The following is an 11,496-nucleotide window of genomic DNA, read 5'->3' as shown; positions in this document are numbered from 1 at the left end:
GCAGACCACCAGGCCTTCTCATCCCATCATATCAACATGACTCACCACTGTTGATATTATGGTAGTGGTTATCAGGGTTCCACCCTACAAATGTATTCTTTTCCCCGCTCCTTTCCCAACAGTCCTCTTCGGAAGGAAGTCACCACGCACAGCCTAAACTTAAGGAGTAGGGAGTTGCGGTTCACCTCTTTGAGGGCAGAGTAACTTCGTAAATTATTTGGAATATATCTGCATGGAAGATTTGTCTATTCTCACCTTTTATGCATTTATTTAATCTTTATATTTGTATCAGTATGGACTCACAGACATCCAGTACTACTTCATTTATTTTGCTCATTACATCTTATATAAAGGACTTAACATCCATTGATCCTTGTTTGATTGGAGTTTTTTTCATTAGGAATTTACAGTAACTCTATCACTCCTTCTCCATTTATTAGTTTGTATTCTTTAGTAAGGAAGAGCTTTCCTTCATTTTGTGGGATGAGCCAGTACCTGGAAATGCATCTCCTCGTGCCAAGGCAGGATACAGTGTCAACTGTAGCCATTGAATCACTAATTTTCAGAGGAAAGAGTCATGTAGTGGCCTACAGTTATCTTATCAATAATGGATTTTTCACAGTTTGATTTATTGAGCAATTATAACATGGAAGGCACTGTACATTATTTCAAATACCCCTCTCGGGAGCCCTGTGAAGAAACTGGGTCCTTGGGAGAGGAAAGCAACTGCCTAAGATTTCCAAGCTCAGAAGTCATAGTGCCATGATGGAAATGTGATCTGTCTGATTCCAGAGCACAGATCCCAACAGCCATGCTATAATGTACCTGAACACGCTGTCCTCACCTTCCCCCTGCCACCCTTTGTCTTTCTCCCTCTCTTATCCTGAAGCTAATGAGGTAGTCTTCCAAGTTCCTGCATAGGTAGCCTCCAAGTTTCTGTAATATTATACTATTTTTCTTCATAAGGCCACCCCAGTTTTCTAAGCTCTAGACTCCATCCAGATCTGCCCCTTCTTACATCTTAAAATATCTGCAGAATGTTGAGTGTTTTATTAAAGAAAATCAATATCTGCTCTTGTCTTTTCTCCCAGCTTTTCCAATTGTAAGGAAAGACTGTCAAGCACCTATCCATCCTTCTCACATCCCACCATCATTTCTAGCTCCAACACACATTGAAGTAATGTCCCGTGAAGAACTGTTTGTGCATCTTCTTGTCTTACACACACACTAGTCTTGTGTGCCTAGCGGAGCTAGTGATGAGATCTTTACTTAGGGTGGCTGTCACTGCAGACACGGGAGGTGTGCATATTATAAAATGGCAAATTGGAGCAGACTGTAGGTCCCCACCATTGTGTGACTGTTCTGTGTTTTGTTATAAAATGGAAGTGAACATAATATTGGCTTGAAATCGACTTCACTTGCTATCCAGTAAGTGCTCTTTGGGGTGAATTTAGGGATGACATAATAATGCCTTTGAGGAGTTCAAGATGAGAAACATACTAACACAATTTCTTTACACAAGAGAAAAAAGAATGGTGGGAATAATGAGAAAATAGCTATTCTGCTTATTTATAAGCTTGTGCAGATCCTGCAGAGTCTCGATATTAGAAATCCAAAGCAACCACAGGAAGGTTTACCAGATGACCAGCTTGAGCTGCTGTTTCCATGAGGCAGCCATGTGTCCCTGAAATTGGATTTTCCTGGGGCTTTACCTATTTCCTGGTATATTTGGGAGCCTTTTGATAACAAGTAAATTCACTAAGGCCAGATCAAGAACGAAAGTCTCTTACATTGCTAGAAAAAAAATTTAAATGCCTTCCATTCCTTTTGAAAAACAAAAAAAATCCCTTGAGGAGCAAAATGTTAATATTTGTGTTTGGATCTTTCTAGAAGTCCAGGGGAGCTATTTAATAGAAGTGATTAGCAGTTAGGAAAAAGGCCAAGGACAACTGAAACTGAGTGTTTTGAATCCGATTGCTTGTAAAGGACTGTTTTATTGACTCATTTTTTCTTCTTCTTTTTTTTTTTTAATAGGTTCTTTCCTCTTCATCTTTGAAACGATGAAGAAAACTGTTTGCTGTGCATGCCAGTTAGTAGGGTGGTGAGTGCTACATTGAGGAGGCCTTACTGCCAGGTGCAAATAGAGCTTGAAATTTCCTGCCACCTCTGTGCTCAAGGTGCCAGTACCATCAGGGCAACAGGGAGCCCGTTGGAAATGCAGAACCTCTGGCCCCAAGCAGACCAATTCAATCTCTGTCTGCATTTTAATGAATCTTGGGAGAAATGCATGCACATTAGAGATTGAGAAGCAGTGACTGAGCCCAGCCTTGGCAATTAGAATCACCTGGTAAGTTTTTAAAATGCAGATGCCCGCCCTCCACTGGGAGATATTCTTATTGAAATTGTCTCAGGCAGGTCTTGGGTATCCGTGTTGGTTAAAGCTCCCCAGGGGTGTACTCTACCGTGAAGCCAGATCTGAGAACCGCTGAGCTAGAGCTTTCTGTAGGTGCCACTTTCTCTGTGCTACACAAAGTGCTGCCCATAAACCAGCTCTGTCAGAATCACCTGCAGAGCTTGTTAGAAATCCACAGTTTGGGTCTCCACCACCCCAGACCTGCTGAATCAGTGTCTGCATTTTAACAAGATCCCAGGTGACTCCTGTCAACATTAAATTTGAGAAGCATGACCCTAGGACTCATTTCCCTTGTGGGGATCCTTTCTTGAGTCTTTTTCACTCACAGATGTGCATTTGTTTGTGGGAATTATTCCACCTAGGCAAGCTTCTACTCTGGGATCCTGAATTCAGACTCGGTATCTTGATTCAAACTTTCTATGTTCCCAGCCTCAATTCTTGCTTTCTGTGCCAGATTTCCAAATCTAAAGCTATGGATTTCTCACCTCATCTGGAAAAGTGAAACTCATATTTCCTTAGTGGGTGACTTGATTTGGGGGTTTTTAGCCAAGAAATGAACTCCAAGGATCTCTACCCTACTCTAGTAACACAGCTGGAGAGGTGTGAGTCCCCAGACAAAATGATATTCCAGGCAACCTTTTGAAATTATGGAGGTTCTAGGAACATAAATCAGTAAAACATTCTTCAACAGTGATGTCAAGAAAATGGATTAAAGTTGCAACTGGCTTGTGGAGGAGAAAGTAAATGAGAAGGAGCCGTGTCAACTAGCCCTTCCTTTGCTGGTACCATTTGAAGTTTCTTTCCTTTCAGTTCTTTTAGACAGTTTCAGCAGATTAATGCAGCTGGGTTGTTTGCATCAGGTGTAACTGACAACTCATAAAAAATAATCTACCACTGATATACTGAGGTGTAATATATGTGCAATCCCAAAGAATACTCTGCAGAATTGTTTGAATTATCAGGAGATCAGAAAAAGGGGGTAGGGAAGAGATATATAGTCAGAAATGTTTAGGAACTCTGTGATGACAGAGAATTAAACAGTTACTTTTGTATGATTTCTGAGTTGTTAATGTTGTTAACACAGTGGAAGGTCCAGTGTGCAGCATTTCCTCAACTCAAATAACCACAGGAATTTTTACTTTTTGTTCCCTAGAGGATGTGCTAAGAAGCACCCTATGGCCACCATGGCAAGAGGGAAACATTTAGGCTATAATCTGCTCGTTTCTTCCTCTATTGTCACAGGTAGAATATTAGGTACCTATTAATTAGCAGATTAGCCAACACTTAGTGGCTTAAAGCAACAGCATTTATTATCTCACATTTGTGTGTGTTAGAAATGGGACACGTATTAGCAGGGTCCTCTGCTTCAGGCTTTCCCACAGACTGCAAATGAGGTTGATCGTGGCTGGGGTCTCCTCTGAAGGCTCGAGTGGGGACGGGTCTGCTTCATGCTCACTCGGATTGTTGCAGAACTCACTTCCCTGAGGGATGGTGGCCTGAGTCTCTCAGCTATTCCTGGGCTGCTGGGGAGGACCCCCTCCATCTCTTGCCACATTGGCCTCTCCATAGGGCTGCTCACAACCTGTCAGCTAGCTGCAGCATGGTGAGACCGTGAGAGGAGCAGGGGAGAGCTCTAGCAAAGTGGAAGTCACCGTCTTCTGCCACCTAATCTCAGAACTGACATCCCATCCCATTTTCCGTGTTCTGTTGGTTAGAGGTGAGTCTTGGGTGCTGCCTACACTCTTGGGGAGGGCACAAGCCTCTGAAAACCAGGATGGGGGATGACTGGGAGCCATTTATGCACCGAACCTGAAATATGAAAAGACAGGATATTTTATGTATAAACATGTCTCTAAATCAACTGAACAATTCTTTGCTGATTCTACTGTGTTCTTTTTTAAAGGATGCAAGAAATACACAGATATGATCAAATATGAAATCTGTTATAATGTCTTGTTTAAAAACTACCTTTATTTTAAATAGAATTTTCAGCAGTTACTTAAACCATCCAAAGATAGATGGGATTTAATCATGCGAATAAATAGGAAGCTTTGGCCATTGCAGTTTTGCCAATTAAGATATGAGGATTTGTAACATTAAGTTGTTTCCTTTATGTATTTATTATTGGGTTCAGCCAAACCCCTTAACCTAAAAGGTATGTCAACACTTGTTATTAACTGACCCCTCTGAGCATGCAGAGATTCTATGGGTTAGGAAAAGAAGAAGGCATCCTTTTAAGAGCCATCTTCTCAATATAAGCCTCCAAGAACAAAGAGAAAAATGCATGTCCTTAAATACTGTGGTTCTTTGCTTGAAAAAAGGCAATCACAAGAATTTTCCCCCAGGCATCTTGAAATGAAGCAAGGGGAAAGCAAGTGTAAAAAAACATTAAATGTCAAGCCAGCCATAGCTACTTTAGAACATTTAAAAAGCAGTATACCCTACATCACAGAAAACCTGTTGAGCATCTGCCCACATATATCATAGTGCCCCAGCCATGTTCCGTAGTTAAGAAGAAGAATTGGCAAAAAGGTTATAGTGTCCAAATATGGTTTACTTTTGAGGCTGATACTCTCTAGAATATATGACACTATTTCGACTGTTTTCCTTCAACCTTTCAGTTTTGAGATGACCTTGATCTTGCTGAAGAAATAGTTGTCAATTGTGGAGCTATTCAGGAATAGTTCTACATAGTTTTGTTGTATCCTTGTGTGTTTTCACATGCATCTATTTTGTCTGTAAGCTTACTAGGCAAATGTCTTGAGGAAAATAGAGCAGAATGGCCTCAGGGTCTCAATAGCTTGGATTTTATTTTCCCTGACCTGCAGACTGATCTCTCTCTATCCTAAATTACTGAAAATCAAACTGTTGTGGGATTAAGTGAAATGAAACAGATAACGATTTTTAGCAGGGTATCAAGCCCTAAAAAGTATAATTTGTTTTTCATTCTTAATGCTCCCAAATTTTCACTTATTTTCAAAGTCAGTGACTAGAGAGTGTTTAAGAATTATATTCTCCATAATCCCCCATCGTTGCTGAAATAAGTACTTCTGTGTGCTCAGAAGTAAACTATCAACACTTTGGATATCACGAGCCCCCAGCACAGAGGTTTTCAGTCCTGGCTGCCCACTGAACTCCCTGGGGAGGGCGGGCCAACCCTGAGGCCCAGTCCACGTCCTCCATTCACTGGACTTGTACTTGAGGGGTAGGTCCCAGCCACTGGTTATTCTGGAGGCTCCCAGTGAGTCCAATGGGTGGCCCCAGGTGAGTACTTTTTGCCAGGTCTTTGAGCCTTGCCTGTACTTAAAAATTCCACTACAAGGAGCAACGGGAAGACTCATCCACTGCTGGTGGCAGCTAAGAATGCTGCCACCACTCTGAAATACAGTTTGGCAGTTTTTTTAAAAGTTCGACGTATAGCTATCATATGGCCCAGCCACTCCACTACTAGGTATATACCCAAGAAAAAAGGAAAGATATGCCCACCCAAAGATTTGTACGCAAGTGCTCATGCATCTTTATCTGTAATAGCCCCAAACCAGAAACAACCCAAAAGTCCATCAGGTGAATGGAAAAACAAATTTGGGTACACATCTACAAGGGAATACTACTCAGCAATAAAGAGGAATTAATTGTTGATACACACAGTAACCTGGGTGACTGTTCAAATAATTACACTGGGTAGGAGGCACCAGACTTAAAAATAGTGCATACTGCATAATTCCATTTATTTAAACCTCTAGAAAATGTGCACTATATATAGTGATAGAAAGTAGATTACTGGTTGATTGGGGATGGGGGTGTACAAGGGGTAGGAGAGGGAGGAATTACAAAGGAGTCCAAAGAAACCTTTGGGGAAGATTGATATATTCACTGACTTGACTATAGTAATGGTTTTCATCATATTACACTTTAAATATGTTCAGTTTATATGGATTATGCCTCGATAAAGCTGTTTAAGAAAACACCGTCATACAATAATTTAAAATAGACTCTGTACATGTGAAGAATTGAGATAGATTCCAGTAAAAAGGACACTTATCAGCAAAAACAGAAATATTAATCCTCAGAGTGGAAAGGCCCCTTGGCTCTGAAATCAACAACGAAAATCTAGGATTAAACATAAGCCACCGCTTTGCATTTTTACAGTCATTTTAATTCTATTAAATAAAACAAGAGCTTAATTATCAATAAGCCCATTTTTATGAGATTTAAGAGATGGCCTATAAATGTTAAATAAATCTTTTTCATTTGAGATTGTCAATATTAAACAAGTTAATATAAAAATAAAAATGAAATATTTCACAGGAAAAACCTCACTAACCACAATAGGAAACTAAGCCTGTTATACCTTGAACTTTGCAATATGTTATGGTCAAATGGTCAGTAATCATAATAATTATATATTCCTGTTACATTTGAGGAGGAAGTTATACTGCCAAGAAAAAACCTAAAATATACCTGTATACATATTAATTTTGAATGAACCTGTGGATAAAATGAAAACCATGTAGGCTTCATTACAATATACTGTTTCAAAGAATATAAAATAGCTAGAATATTCCCACAAAGTATAGCTTATGAATGAGGTTTAATTCTGTTTTGAAGAGGCAAAACATTTGCATAAATATCCGTGCTATTTTATTTGCACATTTCCTGTTCTCAATTCTAACACAAGACAAGAAATCCTGAAAATGTTCAGAGGGAGGCAGGCTGAAAATGAAGACACAGCACTTTCACACCTGCAGCTTCCCCCAAAATCTGGCAATACCGTAAAATTTCAATTGACTATAGAACGCTAGCATTTTCCCCACAGTCCTACAAGAAATGACTGTTCTGTTTGCTTTCCTCTTCCTTGCACAGCACGCTCAAGTCCTCAGGTGAAAACACAGATATTCAGTTAGCGTCCACCCTACCTGAAACCATTATTTAACCCATAATTTAGAGTTGCCTAGTGGAAAACATCTGACCCACTGCACCCACATCTCATGCTGACAAATTGGAACTAAGGCGGGAAAGAAAGAAGCTACCTCCAAGGCAGCCCTGGAATTACCCTACAAAGCACAAAGCCAAAAATATGGTTTGATGGAAGTTGTTCAAAAATGATGAAGCCTTCCTAAGTTTAGCTAGCACGTGGCCTCCTTGGGATTCTTGAGCCATGTCCTGCCATCTCATCTTGTTTCTGAGTGCACGGGGCTTCAGAATGGGTGTGTGTGTTCTGCTCCGTGCATTTTTGATGGCAGACCTGCTCCTTCAACCTGATGCCTTGGCTCAAGCCAGGTGAGATGTTAGCCAGGATTAAATAGTGATTGTTCCAGTTTGCTAATGCTGCCGTTTTGCAAAACACCAGAAATGGATTGGCTTTTACAAAGGGGGTTTATTTGGTTACACAGTTACAGCCTTAATGCCATACAGTGTCCAAGGTAAGGCATCAACAATAGGGTACCTTCCCTGGAGGATGGCCGATGGCGTCTGGAAAACCTCTGTTAGCTGGGAAGGCACATGGCTGGCGTCTGCTTGCTCCCAGGTTGCATTTCAAAATGGCATTCTCCAAAATGTCAGTATCAGCTTTCAATGGCCATCTTCAAAATGTCTCTCTAAGCTGCAGCACTGAGGTTCTTTTGTTTGTGAGCTCTTTTATAGGACTCCAGTGATTAAATGAAGACCCATCCTGAATGGGCAGAGTTCATATCTCCATGGAAATTATCCAGTCAAACATTTCACTCACAGTTGATTGAGTCACATCACCATGGAAACAATCAAAGTATTCCAACCTAAGCAACATTAATATGTCTGCCCCCACAAGATTGCATTAAAGAACATGGCATTTTGGGGGACATAATACATCCACACTGGCACGTTGGTTTAATAAAAAGCTACATCCCCTACCAGTGAGGGCAGCTCTGTCTTCTGTTTGGGGTAAAAGGGGCATTTGGTGTGGGTCCTATTTAATGACTGTCCTCTGTTCATAATCACAAAGTAATTTAAATGGTTTTTGCTCTTTTTCTCTACTTCAGAATCAGAGAATAAAGAGATGACTTGTAATATCATAAAAGGATCATGTCATCCCCTTTAACAACATGCATTACCAATGAAGCATTGATTTTTTTCCTTGGATTTCTTATTAATATTCTGAGAGAATACATGAGAATCTCTTAAAAGTGATAATGAGATGGAGGGAGGTGATGGGAGCTATGGTATTGAGGGACAGGGCCTATTTTATTTTTCATCTCCTTGAACACATGACCTGCTTAAAAATTAAAGATAAAATAAAATGTATTTTCTTATGTTTTATCTTATACAAATATTTTTTCTGTTCCCTGGATACTTACTGTTCCCTTTGAGTTTGCAATGATTCTACTTCTCAAACACATGACAATAATCATAATCAGCCAAGTCCTCAGATTTTACCTTGAACACACCTTTGCAGAAGCAGGAGGGACAGGTAGATGCGTGCTTCTTTAGCACCTGTAATGACTGATATGCTTTACTGAATAATTAGCTCATCAGTGGTGATTTCTGCCAATCTCTAGCTGAGCCAAAAGAAGCATTTGTTCATACTGTCATAGCTACATGCATCTATTATAGCTCTACTAAGCAATTTGCTAGAACACAGTATTCCAAAAAGCCCTCTGGTCATACACTGTTTCCTAAATAAATATGTAGTAAAATGTGCATTTCCAATAAAAAGAAAACAAACAAAAAAAATGTAGACTCAATAAAATTTTACTTGTTTCTCAATTTCTGATGGATTAGAAAGGGAACAGAATGGGTTTAATTTACACATGAATTGACATGCCCTTTTATTTTTCCTGGTGATTGATTTCATCTTAAGAGTGGAATGCTTTGGATGGAGAAGATAATGGATTATTCCATTTAATGGAAATAGGCAGGATCAGGCAAGCAAAGCCATCTTGTTTGTGTTTCCACTGCCCTTGCCTTTCCCCAACAATCGACTGTAACCAATTCCCACTGACCGTTTAACTGACTTCTTCATTGGGATGCAAAGGCCAATGTGACTTTGTTCTTGTGAACTTTCTTCTTCTTGCTCTGGATTTCGCAGGAGAGTCAAGTCCACCTACATCAGCTGTAAAGGTCTAATTTAGGTTGGAATGAAGACGAAATTACCCCACTGAATTGCTCCCAAATCCACTTAGAAATCCTTCATGGCTTTGGGGACTGGCTTGGAGATCAAGAAACCTAGCTCCTCTGGGAAGTCTGAATTTGTCACTCACATTATCTAGCCTCTCTGCTTGTGTAGCCCACCTACGTCTCCCAAGACTGGACCTCATGGGATGTGGGGAGACTATTTATACCAGGCTCAGCTGTGGAGATTCTCAGAGAGGCACGCCTTCCACCGTCTCCCAGTACGAGTGTCATAGAAAACAATCCGCTTGTTAAATATTGATTTGGAAACGTGAGTCATCATTTGCTGGCTGCTAAACTAATAAAACTGTTGCTCCTTTAATTTAATATCAATAAAGCTATTGCTGTCCTCTCCAGAAATGGAGGAGAGAATTGAGTCACCACCTTAAATATTCACTAACTTGATGATTTAAAACTGAATATAAATTTTTCATATAGTGTATTTGCAAATAATGGGGTTGGGGATGCAAGATGCTAAAATCAATTTCCAGTATTGCTTTACATTGTACTTTCATTAAATGTATAAAATGTGACTTTTGTAGTAACTCGTACTGGACGTTGTATAATACTCCTCATTTTATATAATGTTAGTGTGAGAGGTTGGAGATGGATCAGAAGTGAGAACAAAGATGGTATGAAGTAATTTTCTTAGTAATTGTCTTCAAAGAATCCCTCGATGGTTGAGCAGGGATAATGGAATATTTCCCAGTAGACAACTGAATATTTTTTTGGTTAGATGCAAAATATCCCTTCACAGCTTGTTTTAAGCAAAAACTTAATTATAATTTGCTAACGCAGACATGTTCATAAGAAACCTGGGGGTCTTACCTAGTTTGCAACAGAGCTCCAGTAGAACTTGAGGCTGAATTCACATTTAATCAATCATCAATTTTTCAGTGTATTCTACACCTTACCTTTTAGAACAGTATGAAATTCAGTTTGAATAATTTAATGGATGACATTAATAAAAATAAATGAAGCAAGAACAACATTGTTGAACAAGAGTAGTTCATGTTTGTTCATTTTTCTTGGAAATTCTCAATGCAATAATAGACAGAGGCCTCTCATTTAGAGAATATATGCATGGAATTGTTTTGTTTTGTTTTTATTTCTGTTCGATTGTTTCCCCTAAATCCTTCTTGATTTTACATAATACATAGCCACTTGGGGTATAAATGGCATAGTATGGATGGAGCATTTGGACTGCAAGGAAGGGTTTATTAATTTTGCACCAATATTTTGGGATCCAAAACGTTTTTCTTTTAATCTGAATTATTTGGTTTAACCGTATGCATGATATTACTGTCAGATTTATTTTGTGTTGCCTCAGCTTCCCTCTCCCTTTGGCTGAGCCACTTGCCTGGACGCTGACCTTTGGCCTCATTAACAAGCCTCTTCCAGCCCTGGGGCATAAACTTCCCCAGAGCCTTGCACCTGTGGCCTCCTCCGCCCCAAACCCAGAGCTGCTCCCAAAGGATAAGCTCACTACCCTACTGCCCAAGGACCCCGGCCCTTCCCTCTCCGCGTGCCTTTGCTCTAAGCCAACCGATCCTTGACTCCCGTGGGAAACCGAGTGACCTCCTGCCCCGCGCGGTGGAGGCGCCGGCCCGGGACCCTCTGGCTCTGCCCGTGCGCCCCCGACCCGCTGGCTGCGCCCTGAGCCGCTGGCGCCTCCCGCCGGCCCCCAGTGCCCACCCCCTCCCTCTGGGACCTAGGGGTAGCAAACTGCCTGTTCTCGTGGCTTCTGGCCTCAGTTTGCCATTGTGTCGCTCCTGAACTCCGCCCACACCCAAATTTAATATCCGGCTTCCTGAGTTTGGAACAACGCGCCAGGGTTGACGATGTTTAACACACAGGTTTTGTTATGCTGCTACTGGTTTGCTGAATGGACCAGTTACAAACATGAGGAAACTAAATTCATGCAGGGGGAAAGATCT

General features: G+C 40.6%; 1 long non-coding RNA gene across 8 annotated transcripts in view; it reads left to right on the top strand.

Moving 5' to 3' along the window:
* The first annotated feature begins 1,802 nt into the window (after window positions 1–1,802).
* The window catches only part of LOC119523411, a 136,885-nt gene continuing 127,191 nt past the window's right edge, over window positions 1,803–11,496 (top strand). For 2 of the 8 annotated variants that reach the window (XR_005214619.1, XR_005214617.1), the window contains exon 1: window positions 1,807–2,347. This is a non-coding gene — a long non-coding RNA (uncharacterized LOC119523411). Of the gene's footprint in view, window positions 2,348–3,982; window positions 4,131–11,496 lie in introns of all 8 variants that reach the window. The other 6 variants (XR_005214620.1, XR_005214618.1, XR_005214615.1 and 3 more) reach the window with 5 other exon arrangements.

Source organism: Choloepus didactylus, chromosome X, assembly GCF_015220235.1.
Source record: "Choloepus didactylus isolate mChoDid1 chromosome X, mChoDid1.pri, whole genome shotgun sequence".
NCBI classification, from domain to species: domain Eukaryota; kingdom Metazoa; phylum Chordata; class Mammalia; order Pilosa; family Megalonychidae; genus Choloepus; species Choloepus didactylus.
Note: the sequence above shows the minus strand (reverse complement) of the source record. Positions and strands in the feature narration are given on the sequence as shown.